A 12514-nucleotide genomic window follows, 5' to 3' on the forward strand; every position below is an offset into this window, starting at 1 on the left:
TAAATTCATAATACAACATATGTTTCCCCATAGCTATCATGTACTCCATATGCCAATCTCCATAGAACTCAAATTACTAAAAGACTTTTCAATCAAGGCAACGGGAGTCCGAGCAAGAGATAACCTTTGAACTGACTCGACATAGCCATATGTTAGAGTCAATAAAAGAAAGGAATGGGTCCATTCGGGTTCATTCCCAAATAACACAGAAATCAAACAACTTGAGGCGACAGGAGGGTTATTCCAGGGTAGTTATAAAAGGAAGGATCGGGTCCATTCGGTTTCATTCCTAAATAACACAGAAATCAAACAACTTGAAGCCAAGAAAAAATATGCTCAATAGAGGAACAACAAAATAGAAGACCCCAATTATGTAGAACCAAGTAGGGGAAAAATACCTAAACCCAAAAACCATGTGAGTAAAAAATGGAACTGTAGAAATTATAAGACCTAGAAGCAAATAAAAAAAAAGTTAGACGATACATGGAGCCATATCCAACTATTCATCCTGGTCTTAACAACTCCGCAACTTGGTTTTCTTAGCACACCTATAGACGATAAATAAAAAAACAACAGAGCATTTAGTGATCTCGTTAAACTGTACTAAGAATTAAATCATTGCACACCTCCTCTGAAGGAACCTCCACTGAGGCATTAGCTCGAACAATTGGGGTACATACCATAGAGTATGCTGATTACATCCTCTACAGCACCGGCCGAGAGCCACCAAAAGCCACGAAATTTGAGGCTGAAATCTGGCTTGTATTAATCACCCTGAAATGCAAGAACAGAAAGTTGGTTTGGAAAAAAAATGCCAGAGAATAAACAACTAACATCAAAAGATCCAGTAATACGGGAAGACGGTTTAGAAAACGAAACAGGGGAAACTCAACATCATTTGAAAGGGGAAAACACAGTAAAATTTATGAAGAACAACATCATGGTTAATCCCATTGATAAAAATACCAACGACAATCACCATAGCATCAATAAACATAATCACCGAACAATAAATAGAGAAAACAAAAAACCAATCTACAGAAACATTATAACTTCAATAAAATTCTAAGAAGTAAAAAAAACCCCGAGCACAAAAGGACAGAATCACTGATGAAAATGGTTGCCAAATGTGACCTAAAAGAGTAATATTATATTCATTGTGCTTGAGAAAAAAAATTAAATGTGCAAGAATATGGGCAATGTGATGAAGAGCATGAACCTTTGCCTCTGCCTCTCGTGGCTCGAATCCACAAAATTGCAAAATGAAAAAAAAATACCAAACGATTAGAAAGCCATGAAGGAAGGAAGCATGCCAGTTAAATGAAAGAAAATTTGACACGGGGGACAAATAATTCACATGATATCACAGGGGTCATGGGTTTGTTGAAAATTACATAGGGGAGTCAAAATCCAGATAACGAGGTCAGGCATGACGAAAATGCCCCTCTGCCATAAAAACAAAAGCAGACAACTGATTTGACTTTGAAAATCTGCTTTCCCTCTTCCCTCTTCCCTCTTCCCTGTTCTCTCTTCGTTCTTCCCTGTTTTGTTTTCCTCCTCTCCTCCGGCAACGTCATTTTCGCCGGTGATCTCGACGGTGAGTGCGAAGGTGAAGCATATACACGGTTAGGGTTCAAAAAATGTAAGTTATTTCCTCTCTCTCTCTCTCCTAACTGCCATGCCATGTTTTTTTTTTTTTTTTTGTTGACATATGTAACCATGAACTTTTTGATGGGTAATCTTTGATTTGTAACCATTTTTCTGCTATTTTGTGCTTGGATTTGTGATAGGATTTCAATGGTTGAAATATAGATTATTTGAACTGTGATGAGTGTCGGATTGAATCAATTGAATTGACTAAAGTTTCCAACACTTCTGCTTGTTTAGTGTTTGATGAAAGTTGTGACTTAGCAATATCTTATGGAGCACAACCACCCCTGTTCATTGCCTGTGCTTAGAATTAGTAATTCAAAACTCATGCTATCCCATTTAGCTTTGGTGTTAAATGTGAAAGTGCCTGCCAAAACAAGACAGATATGAGTTTGATGAGTATAGGAATTGAATTTTTCAAAGATTGGTTTCACTAGGATTGGGACTAAGCTCAATGAGGCCATGGCAATAATCGTACTCATCAATAATCGTTTCCCGATACATCTCTATACGAAACCATTTCTGGCAATAATCGTACTTATCAAAATCTGTGATGGCAATGGCTGCCATGGCATGTCCGCACGGTAGGCCAAGCATTTGGAACTCACGACATGTACAGGTTTGCAGCTGCAAGTCTACGACATCATGATGATCACGGGACCTTACTTCAAATTCATGCACACCTACTCGATAAGCATCATATCCGCGACCCTGTTCCTTGGCCAGACCCAAACGTTTTTCAGTATAATGAGTGCACTTTGTTTGCCATTCACGGCCCATCGCTTGACGTTTCTGTATGTATTCGGAGTTCTTAAAACGAGTCAGCTCCACCGCAGCTGCAATAGGCAATTTTCTCGCATCCTTCAGCACTGCATTGTAACACTCCGATCTATTGGTGGTCAACACATCATATCTACCCCCCTTGAAGAAGAAACTAGCCTAGTTTTCCTTTGGAATAGTGGCTATCCAGTTGTGTGCATTTTCACTCCTCGCCTTAATTTTTTCCATTGTGTCTATGAAAACACTCTCTCTCAAAGCCCTAGCAACTCTCCAGAACAATTTCTTAAGTAAAGGGTCTTTGAAGTCAGTGTACAAATTGGCGGCGAGGTGATGCATGCAGTAGCTATGGTTTACTTTAGGCACTGCTTGCATCAACCCCTTTTGTCGATCGGAGCATAGGGTGAATGCGCCTATCCCCTCCGGCAATACGTGCCGCTTCACCAAATAGAGGAACCAGCACTAGCTATCTTCGTTCTCCGTCTCGACAACTCCAAAAGCTAATGGAACTAATCCGTTGTTCCCGTCTACCCCAATTGCGATCAGTAAGATTCCAAGATACTTTCCACGTAGATGCGTCACATCGACCAAAACTATCGATCTGAGTGTTTGCTGGAAAGAACGTATGCTGGAACCAAATGCCCAGAATAAGCGAGCAAATTTATCATCTCCCCCTGGACGTAAATCTCTCGCTCGAAAAACATGCATGTAAGTGTCCGGGTTTGTTCTCATAATCTCAACTATCAGTGCAGGCAGCAAGCAGTACGAGTCCTCCACATTTCCACACTTTATTTCAAGGATGATGTTCATCGCAAGGTGTGCTCTCCGGGAGGTCATGGTTATACCCCAGTGCGACTTGATGTACTGTCTTATGATCCTTGTCCCGACATCTTCTGGACGATCAAATAGGGGTAAGCATGTCTCGGCAACCCATGGTGATGTAACTAGATGATTATCATTGCCCTTTAAGTGAGATGTACACGTATGGTCGCTGACAAACTTCTTCACTAACACATAAGTGAAATTCCACTTAGCAACCCAAGAGGGGGTGAATTGGGTTTCTTTTCAAATTTTAAGGATTTTGCAAACTTAGATTGCACTAGTTTTAGATTGAATAGGAAATCAAAAATAGTATTTAAAGCAATAGTAAAAAGCTTACCACAAGAGAAGAAGTGAAGAGACAAGGAAGCTTTGACACAAGGGTTTTTATAGTGGTTCGGTCTTAGCTCAAGACCTACTCCACTCTTCTCAAGTTTCTCTCCTTGAGGATTCCACTATCTTCTCCAAGGAACTTAAATACGGCGTTCCTTCCGCCTTGTACAAATCGAGCTTCACACTCCAAGGGTCTTCTACGGCGCCCTTTGTGCCAAATACAAGGAAGATGAAATGAAAAAGCTTGCTTGCCTCTAGATAGGCTAATTTAAAGTAAAGCTCACTCACTCTCACAAGAACAAGATGAACAAATGAAGGTCCTAAAGTCTCTCAAGAATAATCTAAGGTAAATGGCACAAGAGAGAGATGGAGAGTGAAGATCTTCAAGAGAAGGAGAATAAATGCCTTTTAGTGCTCTTGAAATCTTTGTAAACTCCTTAGGTTGTGTTCCAAGAGTCCCATGGTTCCTATTTATAGAGGAGAAAAAAATACACAATTTTTAAGCTCTCCAACGGTCTTCTCAGACTCCGGGCTCGGAGCTCCGAGCCTTATTTTTTTTGAACCTGGAACCATTCTCGGAGCTCCGAGAAGCCTACGACAGCAGATTTTTTCTTATAATTTTGCTGTTTTTGTTTGGGCTTTTGGAACTTTAATTTATCAAGTGAAATGGAATGTCATGAGGGTCCAACAATGTTGGGACACCACTATGATCATTCACTTAAGTTCAAATTAGTTTGATTTTGCTTGTGAAAATGTAACCGAGTCATCATTAGTCTCACTTTCAGGGTTAAGTTCTTGCCAGTACACTTCATAGTCAGGTAGAATTATAATTATAGATCTCCTTACCCTTGAGGTTCTTCTTTATATCACCCCTTCCTCTATTTATTGTGGAGTCTGGTCAATGGGTTCATTAAGATCCTATTCCTCACGGAGTGATATCACGTAGGTTGGTTGCTCAAAAATTTCATCCTGTGGGATACCAAGAGATACAATCACCTCATGTGTAGGTATAAAATCCTAAACCTACAACTGCCTGAGTTGAAAACTTTGAGGTTTCTCACTCCCACTAATTTCAAAGTCCTCAAGAAACATAGCATTCGTAGCTCCAATTATCTTCGTTGTGTGGGAATGACAGCAGAATCTATATCTGTTGGTCCCATCAGCGAACCCACTCTTCTTCTTCTTTTCTCTCCCTAGCCTACATCAATTTCTCCATGTTCATCAACCTACTAAATTCAAGATGCACAAATTGCACAATAAATCTCAGAAGGAAATAGCACTTCCACCCACGAAAGAGACACCAAAAGCACCACCGTGGTCTGTTAGTCTAAATTACTACTATCAAAGTTCAATTTGATACAACCTCCGGAGGGTTACCAATTTCTAGACAGCCTATAAAGAGTCTAGAAGGTAAGAAACCCTCAAATGACGAGTATAATTATCATCTCTTGCTTCACACAAATGGATCCATGCCTCCTATCTTGTTAGCAAAAATTTGTTGGCAACTTCATATGGTTGACCTTTACTTTGAAATCTTAATAAGAAACACAATCAGTCGTATTGATTCTTTCCATTCCTTTTGTTTTTACACTAGCTATTATGATAACAACGACTTCTTCATCTTTGAAGAATAGCAACCATCCTTCTATGAAACTCGTTCAAGAATCCTTGCTAGTTCACTTTTCTCCAATCTTTTGCTATCAATATTTACTAGATTACCACTACCCATCTCACAAGAGGTTCTATGAATTGATGAATTAATGAATAACTGACTTGAATTCACTGGATGTGGCTGCTAGAGTCACTATCCAATTACCAATCTTCTTTGGCGAGTTTGGGACAATATCATAGACCATCAAATCAGAAGCATTTTCATTCTCGATTTGTTGATATTCTTTATATCCAACTTGTTCTCCTGTGGCTTGTACAGCACCACACCTTTATCTCAACTAAATAGTTCCATATGTGTACATGGCCTAAACTTGGTTTTCAAACATTCCAAAGCTCAAAGGGTGTCTTTAGAAGTACCTTATTTGGAAAGTTGTTTATGATGTACACACAATTCTTTAGGACCTCACTTCACAAAGACACTAGGAGAGTGGAGCTTCTAAGCATACTAAACATATTCATTAGCATACGATTCTTTCTTTCAGCCACACTAGTTTATTGTGGTGTTCCCGGCATTAAGTATTGAGAAAAAATGATCTTCTCCTTATGGAAGTTTGCAAATGTTATTTCCTTGTGTAGCAACCACAATACTCTCCTTCTCTATCAGACCTCAGCATTTTAATTTCTTTTCTGTCTATCTCTCTACTTCAGCCTTATAAGTCTTAAAGGCATATAGTGTCATGTTCTTTTCAAATAGAAGATAGAGATACATGTATGGTGAGTGATCAACAATAAGGGAGCTAAAGTATACCTGACAATCTAAAAATAAAATTAGGAATGATCCACACGTATCAATGTCTATGATCTCTAAGATCTCCGAGCACCTCTTGGCACCGTTCTTAGTTTTGTTTGCTTGCTTTCCCTTTTATGCGTTCACACAATCACTAAAGTCATAGAAATCAAGTGTCTGTAGGAATCCATCATACACTAACCTTTTAATCCTCTCTGTGGATATATGTCCCAATTTCCTGTTCCAAAGCATTGAGAAGTCCTTATCACAAGTACGACGTTTTGTGCCACTTTTATTAGGCATGGTCATTGGGGTCCAAACGCAATTTATATAGACCATCAATAAGGGTTCTAGAACAAATAGTAGAATTCTACTTAATCAGTTTAAAAGTAAAATCAACGTAACTAAAGGCAAAACCATTCACGGCAAGTCTAGAAATAGATTTCAGTTTCTAGAAGAAGATGTAATGTTAAATATCCTCTCAAGGTTTAAACTAAATTTGGATTGAAGCACAAGTTCAGCAACCTCCATACGTGAACAGACAGAGCATTCACTTTCCGCTGAAATCCTATGGTAAATAAAGTCCTGCTGGGTGGTGTCAACATGGATTAAAGAACCAAAGTCAGTCCACCTTGTATTATGTAAAAGGTCAAGTATTAGACTCATAACACAAAAGGATTTGATATTACCTTTCTTCTCAACCCACTTCTAGTATTTGGTGCATTCTTTCTTGATGTATCCTTTCTTCTTGCAAAAGAAACACGCACGAGATTCCTCATCACCAACTGAGTGAGCTTATGTCATCTTGTGCATTATCTCATTTTGAATACAAAAGCCTTCCTTTTATGTCTCTTTCCATGAACCACTAGGTGTACATTCTCTAGTTTCACCTTCGTTAATATTCCTTCCTCTTGAACACGCATGATCAGTAATTCATTTAACGGTAATTTTACCCTACGTATTTTGTAAGAGATGTTTAGTGGCCCATAGTAGTTATGGAGGAAGTTGAGTATGAACAAGACAGGGAAATCCTTGGAAATCCAAATCTCCAACAAGATCATCAGAGAAGCTACTTCCCGCATCTCCATAATGTGCTCAAACATACCTCTCTCCGTTATGTTTCATATTGATGCTTTAAGATATTTTTATGGAAATGTGTTGGGTTCGACAGGACCTGTGTGATGCGAGCATGTGTACCCTAGCCTAGCTATGTTATTGTATCCCATTACATCTGCCTGTAGAGGCTGTGAAACTAGTGCGTGGTCACTAAAGATCGGTCTCCCACCTCGTCCAGTAGGAGCTGTGAAACTGGACTTTACCTCATCTAGTAGGGGCTGTGAAACTAAATACCTTTTCCAGTAGGGGCTGTGAAACTGGCCATGACTGCATTGGACCGATCACCAACCTTTGCCAGAACGGGATGTGAAGCTGGTGTTGAATTGTTCGCCACTCGGGAGGTGACAGTGGCCATAGCTATGTCTAGTCGGTAGCTGTTTGTTTTACACATGGTATCATGAAAACTTGATGTTGTTTCCAAATATTGTTTTCAATGGTCATGTCATGATGCAATGCATGTTTAGAAAGTAACTAATGCTTTGTGAAATGTTTTGCTTCATGATTAATCATATGCTTGATCCATCTGATATAGGATACATGTTTACCTACTGAGCGTAAGCTTACTCTGATATTATCTTATATTTTCAGATTCCAAGGACTAACTTGGATGGCGTTACTGGATCCGGGGCGAGAGAGGATCTAGCCGATAGGGCTAAAATTAGACAGTTGACGAGGAACTTTTATTGAATTTATTTATTGGTTATGGCGAACAATGATTGTTTGGGAATTGAGGAGTTTGAATTCTTTCAGATTAATTGATGGTTTAGTCTATATTTGGCTTTTATCTGATCTCCATATTTAATGCTGTATAGTTGAATGTTGAATAGCCCACCTTGCGCGTCCCCTAGGTTGGTGTGTGGATGCAGCACTGTCGCTGGCCCTGCTCCAGGCGTGACAGCTACATAAAAAAGAAAGGTCTGTATTTCCTTTGGAAGCTAGCTCGAAATCTCGTCTTATGTGGGAGGATGGTTTGGAGTAATTCTTGGGACACATGGCCCCTATTTTTTTAATTTTTTTTTGGGTGACATAGTGTATCCCCACCCCAATTTTTAGGGTGGGACTATTCCCAATGGATGCGCGCAATCACCCATAAACCACGCGCAATCACCCATAAACCACGCGCAATCACCCGTAAACCACGCGCATCAGCCAGGGGATTCGAACTCTCATCACTGGGGAGCATACCATGACTTTAAGCCAAAGAGCCACACCCGTACTGGTTGGGACACATGGCCCTTGCCATTAATTATTTCTCTACTTCTAGATTTTCAAGTGCTATTATAAATGTACTTTGATGGCGACGAACCAATGGAGGCACCCTTTCTGCTGTGTTTTCCAAGCAAGGGCGCCTCCATTGGAGCAAAAACCCAGCTCGTTGAGTTGCATGTGTCGACTGCAAACTATGCCATGCACATAGGATATATATAAGGTATCACCATTCACACTTACGGTTGATCTACTAGAGAGGTGAAAACTTAAATAAATAAAATTGAAAATTTGGGGATTTGGTTTAGGTTCAATCTGACCTTATGAGTTAGGATATTTTCCAGGCTTGAGGCTTGAGTCACTTTTTGCGAGTTTTATGGTTCGGAGTACTAACCTATTGTAGTGAGCTTTGCTTGATCAATTAATTACAAGGCTGATGTACAATAGGGAACTGATTTTGTTTTGGGCCGTCTTAGTGCGCTTTACAATTTGTGACGAGAGGCAAACCTGAAGTCTAAAATCTGTTCGCTGGAGTGCGTGCGGCACGAAAGGACCTGTTGGCTGTTTTGATGAGCGTTAGCGTGCACAAATGGAGACCGAACAAGAGTATGTAAATGTCCTATGCTGAAATGTTGTGAAACAAAGGGAGATGTATTAAGTGTAGCAATATGATCAGAAAGACTGGTTTCTATATAAAATTTGAACTTGAATGAATGAAAAAGTGAGACAAAGCAAAGGGATACTCAATCTTAGCAAATGATGGTATTTTAAAGGCTGTATGAATGTATATCTTAGCATTGAAAATAGATTGATTGGCAAGCTAATTAATATCAGTGAAGAGAGTAAGCAGGACTTAGTTCCTCTTTGGCATATGGGCTGTCCAACTCAAATGAGCAGGATCTAGTTATTATAGTTTTAATGAAACAAACAACATGGGAACTACGTAAAATAGAGTTTACAATGAGCAGTTCAGAAAACACTATGGATATCTTATTTTGTAAATGCTAGTAAATGGACAAATCAGTTTCAAAGGTAAATATTTGGATGAAAATGCAAATAATGCAGTTAGATTGTTACAAACATATGGTGACAAAAGAATGGTTTATGAAATCCAGAATTTAATGTGAACTGCGGAAGATTAATAGCAGAAGTTGGTCACTGAAATAAATAAAATCCTTGGTGAAAGCCTGAGATGAGTGGGCCTAAATAATATGACGAAATTAATACGAGCAAGTCAGTATAAAATGAAACAAACAAAGCAACAAATTATAAAATGAGCAAAGTGAAAAGTTCAGGCCTTCCCTGTTTGAGAGATGGATGCCGAGCTATGCACGAGCCGGGCGGAGAAGGAGAGGTTGGAGCGGAGGGTCATATGGGGATGTTTGAAGGCCTTTTAGACGGCGTCAAGCTGCTGCCCCGGTGATAAATAGTGGAAGAAAAATGAAAATATAGAGGAAAATTGAAAAAAATGTGAAAGGTTTAAGAGAAAAATAAAATAGAGAAGAAAATTGCAGATAATATAGAAGGAGAGAACTTGCGAACTTTCTAGAAGGGTCTATTTATAAATGAAAAGGGGAAAAAATACCCATTTTTAGGGTATCAATCATGGATTGAAAAGATTAGATTTGGTCATAATTTCAAAACGAAAATAGTATGTAAAATGAGATAACATTCGGATTTTGGTTGTAATTGAGGATTTTGGGCGAGATTTGGCTTTTAGGGCAAGAAAATGGAGAATTTATTTTGTTTAAATTGGATCTTTTGCTTGGATAGAGGGCGAATCTACAAAATAGGTAGATTATGGCTATTTGATTGGAATACAAAACGATTTTTGGGCAAGATTTGGGGGAAAAAATGGGCAAAGTTTCTGATTTGGGGTGAAAACACGTTTAGAATTAGACTGGGAAAACGGGTAACCCGTGCGGGTACAGGTAAAAAATACCCGTTTATACGGGTAGGTTTTTCATGTACCCGGACCCAACAAAATACCCGTTTATACGGGTAGGTTTTTCATGTACCCGGACCCAACCTGCGCGGGTTGGGTAAACCGCGGGTAACCCAATAAAAAACTTTGCGGCAATGACGATTTCATTCATTTCGCGGCCTATATTGTTTAACAATAATTGTTGTAAGTTTACCAACCATTCGTTGCAAATTTCAACACCCAATTAAAGTTAATTAGGTGGATCAATTCCAACCATTGAAATTTGGGTCCCACACACAGGGACATGTAAGTGCAATTGACTGTTGGCCACCCACATAGTCTGATTGCTTTGACTTGTTTTATTGGCCCACTCACATATTCTATTTTTTATTGTTTAGTGTTTAAGCCTTAGGAATAAAAAGTTAAAAACTGAATGGCGGGTAACCCGTGGGCACCCGCGGGTACAGGTCCCATTTTGTCAGGTCTATTTATAATGAGAAGTCTCGTTCTTTTAGGGCTCGATGGCAAGCTAGCGTAAATTCAACTAGTTTTTTGGTTGTTTAGGTACTTAAAGGGAGAAGGGCATGGCTTGTAAATAGTTGGAAAGTCAAGGGCATTTGGGTTTTGTTTTAAAAGTAAAAATGGCGTGCTTACAAGAGGTTTATCTGATTAATTTTTATTGTGGGCCCACAAAAGATCCAAGACACGGCACACCAAAAACACATTAGGCCCAACTATATATTTTTTTTTGAAAAGGGCAACAGAATATATATATATATATATATATATATATATATATATATATATATATATATATATATATATATATATATATATATATATATATATATGTGTGTGTGTGTAAAAACAGAACCGAGGTGGTCCTGAAGGAACAAAGATAATACAAAGATAGCAGCGCAATAATAGGCCCAACTATATATAATACACGCAATAAAGTTAACAAATTGAAAGCAGTCAAAGAAATTTTACTCAACAACACCAAATATCAAAAAAAGCAAACAAACCAATATTAATTTATGAGTCCAAAAATCCACCTCCTTCCATGTCGAAACATGTAGTCGTATGGTTTAGAACATCAACCGCTTTGTCGTGTCTTCCAAAACAGTTTGCTTATAATATTTCCAAGGTCCCCATGCTTTCTCTGCTGGTAAAGACTTTATTGCAAATAATACAAAGACACATGACATGTATTACAAGCTAGTTTGCAATCTTGATATGGGTTATGAGGAAAGCAAGAAGCAGAACCACATGATCCTACGTGACCTATGTTCCCTCATCAGACTCCACACAAAAGTGACTCAGCCACCCAATCCACATGAGAGGATATACATTGTCAGAGCATCTCTACATATACATACATACACAAACAATCATTCCATTCAATCTTCACCCTCTGCTCTTACTGCTCTCTCTTTGTTCCCAAAGGACTCTCAAAGCAAGAGATATATTTGTTGTTGTTCTATATCAAGCCAAAAGAGACGGAAAATGGGTATCAGATTGCCTGGAATGATTCATGCCAAACATATCATCCAGAGATCTCTTACAAGAAATCATATCCCCTCAACTGCAACTGTCCCCAAAGGTCACTTCGCCGTCGGAGAGACCCATAAGAGGTTCGTGATTCCGGTCTCCTTCTTGAAGCATCCTTTGTTCCAAAATTTACTCAGAAGTGCTGAAGAAGAATTTGGCTTTGATTATCAAATGGGTGGTCTCACAATTCCCTGCAATGAGGTGCCTTCCTCACTCTCGCTTCTCAATTGAATAATTTATGAGAGGGGAATAAAGAAGAACAGACCACGGGGAAGAAGAACCGATTTTGTATGGAGGTTATTGCCAACTTGTATATTATTTGTTTTCTTTTTTGTAAAATGGGAAGAGTAAAAGCCTCTCCCTATGAAAGCTTCATTCAATACAGATTGTTTACTTTAACTTCTATTCCTTTTTCAAAAAATTGCATGATTCTGTCTTGGTTTATGTAGTATATGGTAAAAGGGTTCTTATATGATGCATGGTGAAATAAGGGTAACGGGATGGAATTAGATTGGAGCGAAAATGGAGAGTTTTGCTTTAATGTACATTAATTGACTTTCCTTATGACAATATTTGTGCCCTAGAGTAATTGATGGGCAAATGGGATCCGCGAATTCGTCTCCAAGGTACAATGAAGTCCAGTAGAAAAACTATTATGATATTTCTTGATATTACGCACAAACGTTAACAAACCCAAAAAAACAACCAAAAGGGAATAAAAAGAAGGTTTACAAAGGCTT

General features: G+C 38.7%; 1 long non-coding RNA gene across 22 annotated transcripts in view; it reads right to left on the minus strand.

Annotated features, from left to right (window-relative positions):
* Positions 1-12514, minus strand: part of LOC143886432 (uncharacterized) — a 47770-nt gene that overhangs the window by 6268 nt on the left and 28988 nt on the right. For 6 of the 22 annotated variants that reach the window (XR_013253815.1, XR_013253816.1, XR_013253809.1 and 3 more), the window contains exons 3-4: positions 8807-8923; positions 627-774 (exon numbers count right to left, since the gene is read on the minus strand). This is a non-coding gene — a long non-coding RNA (uncharacterized LOC143886432). Of the gene's footprint in view, positions 1-483; positions 549-626; positions 775-1219; positions 1241-8806; positions 8924-9596; positions 9711-12514 lie in introns of all 22 variants that reach the window. The other 16 variants (XR_013253817.1, XR_013253819.1, XR_013253801.1 and 13 more) reach the window with 9 other exon arrangements.

The sequence above is a fragment of the Tasmannia lanceolata genome, unplaced genomic scaffold (genome assembly GCF_043159265.1).
Source record: "Tasmannia lanceolata isolate RefF3 unplaced genomic scaffold, GAP_Taslan_0.1 ptg000011l, whole genome shotgun sequence".
In the NCBI taxonomy this organism is placed as follows: domain Eukaryota; kingdom Viridiplantae; phylum Streptophyta; class Magnoliopsida; order Canellales; family Winteraceae; genus Tasmannia; species Tasmannia lanceolata.